The following is an 8,719-nucleotide window of genomic DNA, read 5'->3' as shown; positions in this document are numbered from 1 at the left end:
TTCTTTCTTTCTTTCTTTCTTTCTTTCTTTCTTTCTTTCTTTCTTTCATTACTAGGAGCTTTAAAAACAAAGATGGACCTGGGCCACTCCCAACCTTTGCTTAATAATGGGGACATTTCAGCACCAGACTCTAGTGGAGGTGTCTCGCAGAGGGTGTGGGACATGGCTGGAGGGGGTGTGCACGGAGCTGAGTCTTCCCTCAGCAGTGGGACAGCCTTACCCAGCTGTCTGTGGGCCTGCACCCTCTCAGACTTGGGTGGGCTGAGGCCTTCAGCACCCGCCTTTAAAAATATATATATATATATATATATATATATATGTATATATGTGTATATATATATATGTATATATGTGTGTGTATATATATATATATATATATATATATATATATATATATATAAATAGGAATATCTTTACATTCTGACTTGGGACAACTCTGTGCTCTCCCAGTTTTTCCCAAGTCACCGTTAAGAGTGTTGGATGCCTACAAAGCTTCCTTTGTCCACACTGTTGATCCTAGAGAACCGAATGTGGGCCTGTGGCTCCCAAAGTGAATGAATAGCAGTTACTAATACACCCCAGCCCCCACCAGTCCACGGCTTCAAAATCAAAGACTCCAAACCATCATCACTGGCCACACCCACTGCCATCACAGAACAAGCTGGCTCGACAGCACAGAAAGCATGCCTGTTCAACCTCTGAAAGGCCTCTCTGGCCTTTCTTCCTTGAGAGCAGCAGCGCTGGTACTGGAGACTGAGGACTTGGGGTCAGATCTGGCCTCTACCTCTCACTAGCTGGGTGACCTGGGGCAACCTGCTAAAGCTCTTCAAGCCTCATTTGTAAAGTGGAGTACGAATATCTACTTCAGAGCGTTCTTAAATGAGATCATGCACATGATGCACTTGGTGGGGTACACGTTCCCTTGGGAGTGTTTAATAAATAGCAACCATTATTACTAAGAGCAATAGGACCCCGATTCGGTGGTTTGAGAGTATTTTATAAGGGAATCTTAGCATCTCCAGTCATTAAGTCGGAAAATAAGGGGACATCAGTACATAACGCTGGTGGCCCAAGAGGGGGTACAGGCTGGAAACAGAAGTCAGGTCAAGAAAGGACTGTATGGTACAGGACGATGCATCCCCATGGGTTAGGAGAGGGGCTTGAAATGCTAAGGGTGAGAGCGTAGACAGCAACTCATGGTTTTTCAGAATCTGGCCTTGTGTCAGCAATAAGCTCTGGGCTGGACAGACCGCGTCCTTAGACATAGTGTGACTTGTGCTTGCGATTTTTAGCGAAGAGATAAAGAGAATAAGAGATGCCATCAATAACTCAGTGGAAGACAGGGAAGTGAGAACAGACATTAGCAGTGGCATGAGGAACTAAGGTTAGCTGGCTGGAAACCCTGGCGGGAGGAGCGGAGGAGGTGGGGTGTCAGACTCCCTCGCTGGGATCGGTCACGGGGAAGGCATCACCTCTGTTTGGACCCTGCCTGGAAGCTGGAGAAATCCCTTCTTTTCCAGCTCTTGAAAACCAAGTAAATCCTCAACTCTACTCAAGCCACAGATGAAGCCACAAGAACATTTAAATTAAGTGAGAGCCACCAGCCAGGTCTTGAGTTCTCTTTCCAAACTTGTTCTTCCTCATTTCAGTCAACAGCAACACGGTCTAGCCAAATCTGGAAACACCCCGATTCCTTCCTTTTCCTCACCCTTCCCCCTAACCCCACCCCAACCCTGATACATGTAATTTGCCGCCATCTTTCCCTTTGCTACTGAGACGTCAGTCAAAACACCATTGCCTCTCCTTTGAACTTGGTAATAACCTCCTAAGAAATATTCCTGCCTTTGCCCTCTCCTTCAATTCCTTCCCCCCAAAATGACCCAGGGCTGTCCATTAAAAATGTAATCCAAGTCCCATCCCACTACTATCATTGGAATAAATGTAGAGTCCTTACCATGGCCTCTAGAATCTTACATAACCCAGCTGCTGGTGACCTTGCTGACTCCATTCCCACCATTCTCCCCTTGCTCGGGAGTCCCAGACACACTGGTCTTTCTGTTCCTTAACTCAAGCCCCTTCCCACTTAAGGCATCATCCTGACTTGTTCTCTGTGCCTGGGTCTGTGCTATCCTTATCCTTTGGGTCTCCACATAAGCATCACCTCCTAGGAGAGGCCTTCCATGGCCACGTTACCTGCTTGGGTCTCTTTCCTGCCCACTGTCTCTACCTCCCCACCACGGGTCACCTTCCATCTGCTCGTTCCCTTCAGTGCACCAATCACAGCCTGAAGGTAGATGGCTGGTTTATTAACTTCTTTGTTTATAGTCTGTCTGTCCTCATTGGAATGTAAGCGCCATGATGACGGGGAACCTGTCTCACTTGCTGCCACAGTCCTGGTGCCCAGTGTGGAGGAGGCTCTCGACCATGACTTGCTGAAGGACTGAAGGGTGAATTTCTAACACACCTGAGAACACATCTGCCTTTTTGCAGCAAAAACTCATTAGGAACAACAATAAAACATTTTTTTGAAGGCTATTCTGATAGAATGCCTAAGGATTCCCAGTGGGACAAAGAGACCAGAAGCCCAATGTCATCCAACTACACCCTCAGTTGATTAGCCCACTCCATTTGTCTGTCTACAGGAGAGCTCTCCAACGACAAGCTGAGATTGAATTCACGGGGCTTGGCTGGGGGTTTTGAACCATACCTAGGCAGGATGTTGACCTGCCCTGCTTCTCCTCCCAGCCTTCTGCTGAGGGAGGAACCAAAGCATGCAGCATTCCCAGCTAAGACCAGCTGTATTGCTTGGAAAAGATGTGCCCAGGAGCTCTCCCAGCAATAAGCCAGAAGGGATCAGGAAACCCATTTCTGGGCTGCCTGGCTGGCCTCTCAGAACATTCCTTTGCACTGAGAACACCCAATTCCAAATCAGGCCTCTAGTCCTCAGGAAACTGCAAAGGGAAAGGTGCTCTTTAGCCGCTGAGTTCCCTTAGGGTGAAAGGGAGAGGAAGCAACATTTATTTGTTGAATGGGTGAATACTACGCTGGAGGAGGGCCCTGTGGATTTGGCTTTCTACAAGGAAGGGATCTAAGATAATATATACATTTACATTCTCAACACCATGAGAACTTTCTTATTTCATCCTTACTTCAGCCATATAGCACAGATATTATTACTTGCACTTTAAAGATGAGAAAACAAATTCTCAGAGAGGCTAAGTAACTTGCCCAGAATCACACAGCTAGCACGAAGCAGAGCTGGGATTTTAGCACATGTCCCTTATTACTCCTGCAGCTTATTTTCTGCAAGCAGCTGGATGCTGTTCCTAAGCTGTGCCACAGTGAGGAACCACAGGATTCTCCCATTTAATTGCAGGCAGCAGGTAAGAAATTAAGGTAATAAGTGGATCTGCCTCTGTGCTGCGTTGTGAGTAGGTGGCTTCCTAACCCTCTGCACCTCCCTTGCTAGAAGTAATCTCTAAATAATCTCTAACTTGGTGACTTCTTCCCTTTGGATTTCTACTAAATGACTCTTCACCATATCAAGAAGGGTTCTTTTTCATCATTTCTAAATTTATCCCGGCTGCTCCAGGCCTGCTCATGTTCACAAAGCTCCCTTGACCCGGGCCTGCAGGACAGAGCCCACAGTGGAGCTGTTAGCCTTTCTGTGGGAGCTTTCAGAAGCCTCACATCTCTGTGTTGGGTTCTTGTAGTACTCTTTATTAGGCACCAGCAGACCCCCATCTCTTCCCCTGGCAGGTTTCTGGCCCCATTCAGGGCACAAAGCCCCTCCCACCCCAACCACACCCTGACAGCCCGACACTGACACTCCCCTCGCCCTTGCCAAGGTCTAGGGGAGAGATTCCTTGTCTCATGAAAAGGTTTAGGATGCCCTAAATGATTTCCTCTTGAAAACAGATCTCCATAGGGTCCCCAAACAGTGCTCCTCAAACTTTGATGTGCTTATGTCTCTCCCTGGGGTCTTGCTAAAATGCAGATTCTGATTCAGTGGGTCTGGGGTGTGCCTGAGATCCTGCATTTCTAACAAGCAGCCAGGATGTACCCATGCTGTTGGTCTAGCGCTCAAGACTCCTTGGACAAGCCTCTCTGATTCTATTAAAAACTTAGGGGTGCGCCTGGGTGGCTCAGTTGGTTAAGCGACTGCCTTCGGCTCAGGTCATGATCCTGGAGTCCCGGGATCGAGTCCCGCATCGGGCTCCCTGCTCGGTAGGGAGTCTGCTTCTCCCTCTGACCCTCCCCCCTCTCATGCTCTCTGTCTCTCACTCTCTCTCATATAAATAAATAAAATCTTTAAAAAAAAAAAAAAAAACTTAGGGAAAATCAGGGGCGCCTGGGTGGCTCAGTCGTTAAGCGTCTGTCTTTGGCTCAGGTTATGATCCCAGGGTCCTGGGATCAAGCCCTCCATCGGGCTCCCTGCTCAGTGGGAAGCCTGCTTCTCCCTCTGCCCCTCCCCCTGCTTGTGTTCCCTCTCTCGCTGTCTCTCTCTGTCAAATAAATAAATAAAAATCTTTAAAAAAAAAAAACTTAGTGAAAATCAGACAGCTGTCCGAATGCCAGTTCAAGTCAGGGAGGAGGAGGCTGGAATCAAAGGCTAGCATTTCAGCCAAAGGCTGGAGTTAGTAGGTCCACTCTGACACTGCATTTTGAGGGGGACATTGGAGTGCGCACAGAGTAGGGTGACTGGTATGGAGAAGGGTCTACAAACCATGTTTCAAATTAATTTGCTAATATTTGTATAGTGCTTACCTTGTGCCAGGCCCTGTGCTATTCAGGCACTTTAGGTATATTAAGTAATTTCATCCTTCCAACAAACCAGGGAGTTGGGAACAGGTCAGGCAAGGTGCTGTTCTCTCTGCGTGTATTATCTCCCCGAATCTTCACCATAACCAGTGAGGTAGATACTAGTTTTGTCCCAATTTGTAGATGAGGAACTGGAAGCCCAGAAAAGTTAAGAGACTTGGCCAAGGTCATAGCTAAATAAGTGGCAGAGTTGGGAGGTGAACTCAGTGTGGCTCCAAAGACGGTGCTTCTAAGTGAGATCTGATATGTGGATCCACGGGACAGTTGTCATTTGCAGAAGATGACACCACTCCGTGGTCCAGGCGCCGTCACAAATGCTGCTTCCGAAGCACTGAGGCCTTTGGCAGGGAGGCAGACTTCTACTTGACCACAGACCATGACAACAATAAGATGAACTGGCTTACAAGGGAGTGGCTGCCCAGTTCCTGGTGGTATTAAAAAAGTAGGCTGCTGAGCATGCATGAAAACGGCCATGGAAAGGCTTCCTGCATGCTGCACAAAGTCAAGTAGATGACCTGTAAAGGTCTACACCCAGTGGTATACTGGTAAACCAGCTCTCTGGGGGCGGGGAGCGGGGAAAGGAACTCTGATTTGGGGTATAGGCCTTTCATGGTGTAAATACTCCCACTGTAGTCAATTTCAAGCTACTAAGTTTTAACGAGCAACTTGCAAAATTCCTAAACGTTTAACAATCTGCTCTCCCGAACTAGTAAGAGCCAGTTCCCGCACACCACTAACAGCAGGAGATTTACCAAAATGTTTGAGAGGTTAGAATGACAAAAGGTGGTTCTGACTGATTTACAAATGATTTTACCCAAGCTAGTGTTTCCTCAAGGGCGCCTGGGTGGCTCAGTCGTTAAGCGTCTGCCCTCGGCTCAGGTCATGATCTCAGGGTCCGGGGATCAAGCCCCGCATCGGGCTCCCTGCTCGGCGGGAAGCCTGCTTCTCTCTCTCCCACTCCCCCTGCTTGTGGTCCCTCTCTCGCTGTATCTCTCTCTGTCAAATAAATAAAATCTTTAAAAAAAAAAAAAAAAAGGGTAACTATCTGAATAAGTAAGGTATGAATATGTTTCTCCAAACAAGCCTTTGGAAAAAAGACTCAAAGATTGGCTTTTAAAAGGAATGTGGGTGGGTGAGAGAGGACTTGGGCCCTTAAAAGCAGACAGCTTCCTCGGGCCCAAGAAGAAGGGGAAGCAGGAGATTCGAACCCTGAGAAGGACTCAACACACTGTTTCTGACTTAAAGATGGAAGGTGTCATGTGAGCAGGAATGCAGGCAGTCTCTAGCAGCAGAGGGGTCCCTGAATGACAGACAGCAGGAATGGGACCTTCAGGTTTTAAGCCACAAGAAATTGGGTTCTGCCAACCACCTGAATGACCTTGGAAGCTGACATTTCCTCACAGCTTCCAGATAGGAGCCTGATCCAGCCTTGATTTCAGCCTGGTAAGACCCTGCACAGAGAACTTAGCCACACCAGACCTGCACTTCAGAGCTACAGAACTGTGAGATAATAAATGGATATTGTGTTAAGCCTCTAAGTTTATGACAACTTGTTACACAGCAATAGACAACTAATATGGGAGGCTTGTTTATTTTACAAATTTAGGAACTGAGCCAAATGATCTTTTGAAACTGTCTTGCCGTATCTATTTTGTAATCAGAGTACTCTGTCCTGATGGCAGGGCCACTGCTAGGCTATATAGCACCTTTGTGGAAAGTTGAGAAAAAATACAGCCCTGGAGATGCACAGCTTGGCAAGGACAGGGTGCCTTTCTCCAGCTTGCACAGCAATGCATCAGGATGCTGGGCTTGGCATGGAGAGAACTGGCTGGATTTTTAGCTTTCCACTCAAGGGTCTTTATGCAGTGCACAACATGCACAACTGTAAACAGCAGCCCTGCTTGGGAGACTCTTGTGTGATTTACTCACTAGCCCACACACATACCAGAACCAACAGGAATATGGGACAGGCTGAGGCAGAGAGATGGATTTCACTGAAGAATTCTCTACAACTTGGGTGGGGTGAGTGGGCAGGTGGGTGGGAGGATGAACAGGCAGGGAGGTACAAATTGGGAGGGAGGGGTGTTTGGGTGTGTATGAAGGAGCATGCACGTGATCTTTGCTGCTTTGGAATCTCTTCTGGACCCTTCTGATAAGCCCTCGGCTGTTTGCAGCTTCTTCAGTTATGAGTAGCTGTACCCACAAAGATATGGCTTCCCCTAAGCAAAACGTAGGAACATTTTGTCTCCACTGTCAGTTAAGACCTGACTGCTGGGTCTGTCCATGGGCACAAACCCACACATGTTTGAGGACTTGGTGGTCATTCTGTCTACTCTGGAATGTCTGGCTCATAACTGGGCACTGTAGCTCATGACTGACTCATTTGCTCTCCCAAATACCCACTTTCCCAACACCTGAAGAGCTTCTTACCTGTGGCTAAAGGGAAAAGTGTATCTCACATGACTGTACGATTACAGATCTAGGCTTCAGGATAGGGTCAGAGGCAAAGTGGTACCAAAAACCCCAAAGGGGCCACTCACTCTGTTTCCCAAAGGTCAGGACAAAGCGAGGGGATTTTTATTTCTTAGAAAAGCAGTCTTCTAAAATAGGCACCCTACTTTTTGAAGGCTGTCATGATTTGCAGGGCAGCTCTACAAGGTAGAAAATATTTTAAATTACAAATTTTTATTCTCTCCATTCTTTCCTAGGATAAAGACTGAACCCTTCATCCCAGGAATTGGAAGCTCTTTGTAATGTCCACCCATCCATCCATCTCTTCAACTTTATCTTTTCACACTTGCCCACACAAACTCTACACTTCAATTCTCCTCATTATGCTCAAAACATGCCATACTTCTGCACACCCTGGACACCTTCCTTATTCCCTCTCTGTCTCTCCCTTCCTCTCCACATCCATCACTCCATCAACCCATCCATTCATCCATCCATCCATTCCTTCATAATGACAATACTGCATAATGAAACTGCATTAAACTGCATAATAAAATACTTCATTCAGCAAGGATTTATTAAGCACTTAATGCATGGCAGACATGATTCTCAAGCAAGAATTTCTGACTTCAAAGAGTCTTCTCTGTAGTGGGGAGGCAGATAATTCATCAAGTAATTACAGTAAAGTGTGGTAAGTGTGATGATAGGGGGAGAGCAGACCTGAGGAGGCACATGGTCTAGAATAAGATCAGGGAAGCCTCACCAGAGGAAGGGATATTTCAGCAGGGGCATGAATGATGAATCAAGTTGGTTTGGCCACAAGGAGAAAGAGTCTTCCAAAGAGAGGGGATGCCCTGTGCAAAGGCTTGGTGATGAAAAAAAATACATGGTGGCTTCAAGATGATGGAATGAGTTCAGTTTGGCTAGAGCACCAAGAGGGGGGAAGGGGAAATAGATGAGTCTGGAGAGAAGGCAGGGTCAAGGACATAAAGGGCCCTATAAGCCATGCTAAGGGGTTTGGGATAGTCTGCCCTCTCTACCTGTCCAGCTCCCCCTTACTCCATTCAAATAGAACCTAGGTACCACGTAGATCTGGAGGATGTTCCTGCATATCCAGCCCATGCTGGGTTCCTGACCTTCTGACTACTGCACTAAGCTAATCAGGTACTGCCTGATGCAGTACATACTGCCTTCATAATCATTATCTTGCCTCCTGAACTAGGCTATATTTCAAGGGCTCAGAATATGTCTTGCCTACATCTCCTTCTTTGGTTCCTCTTCAGTGCTTACTGGATACATGGCCCCTGATTCATCCATTCACCCATCCTTCACCTGTTAGAGTAGGCAGTTAGATAGACTGGAGCAGGAGGGGAGAAAGGAGGATAACGAAGGGACTGGGACTCCCTCCCCCCCATCCCCCGCCCTGCTGCCCCGTCTCCGCGCAGAG

General features: G+C 47.2%; 1 protein-coding gene across 5 annotated transcripts in view; it reads right to left on the bottom strand.

The window, feature by feature from the left end:
- Positions 1-8,719, bottom strand: part of SLC8A3 (solute carrier family 8 member A3) — a 117,117-nt gene that overhangs the window by 18,428 nt on the left and 89,970 nt on the right. The window lies entirely within an intron of this gene.

Source organism: Neomonachus schauinslandi, chromosome 9, assembly GCF_002201575.2.
Source record: "Neomonachus schauinslandi chromosome 9, ASM220157v2, whole genome shotgun sequence".
NCBI lineage: Eukaryota > Metazoa > Chordata > Mammalia > Carnivora > Phocidae > Neomonachus > Neomonachus schauinslandi.
Note: the sequence above shows the minus strand (reverse complement) of the source record. Positions and strands in the feature narration are given on the sequence as shown.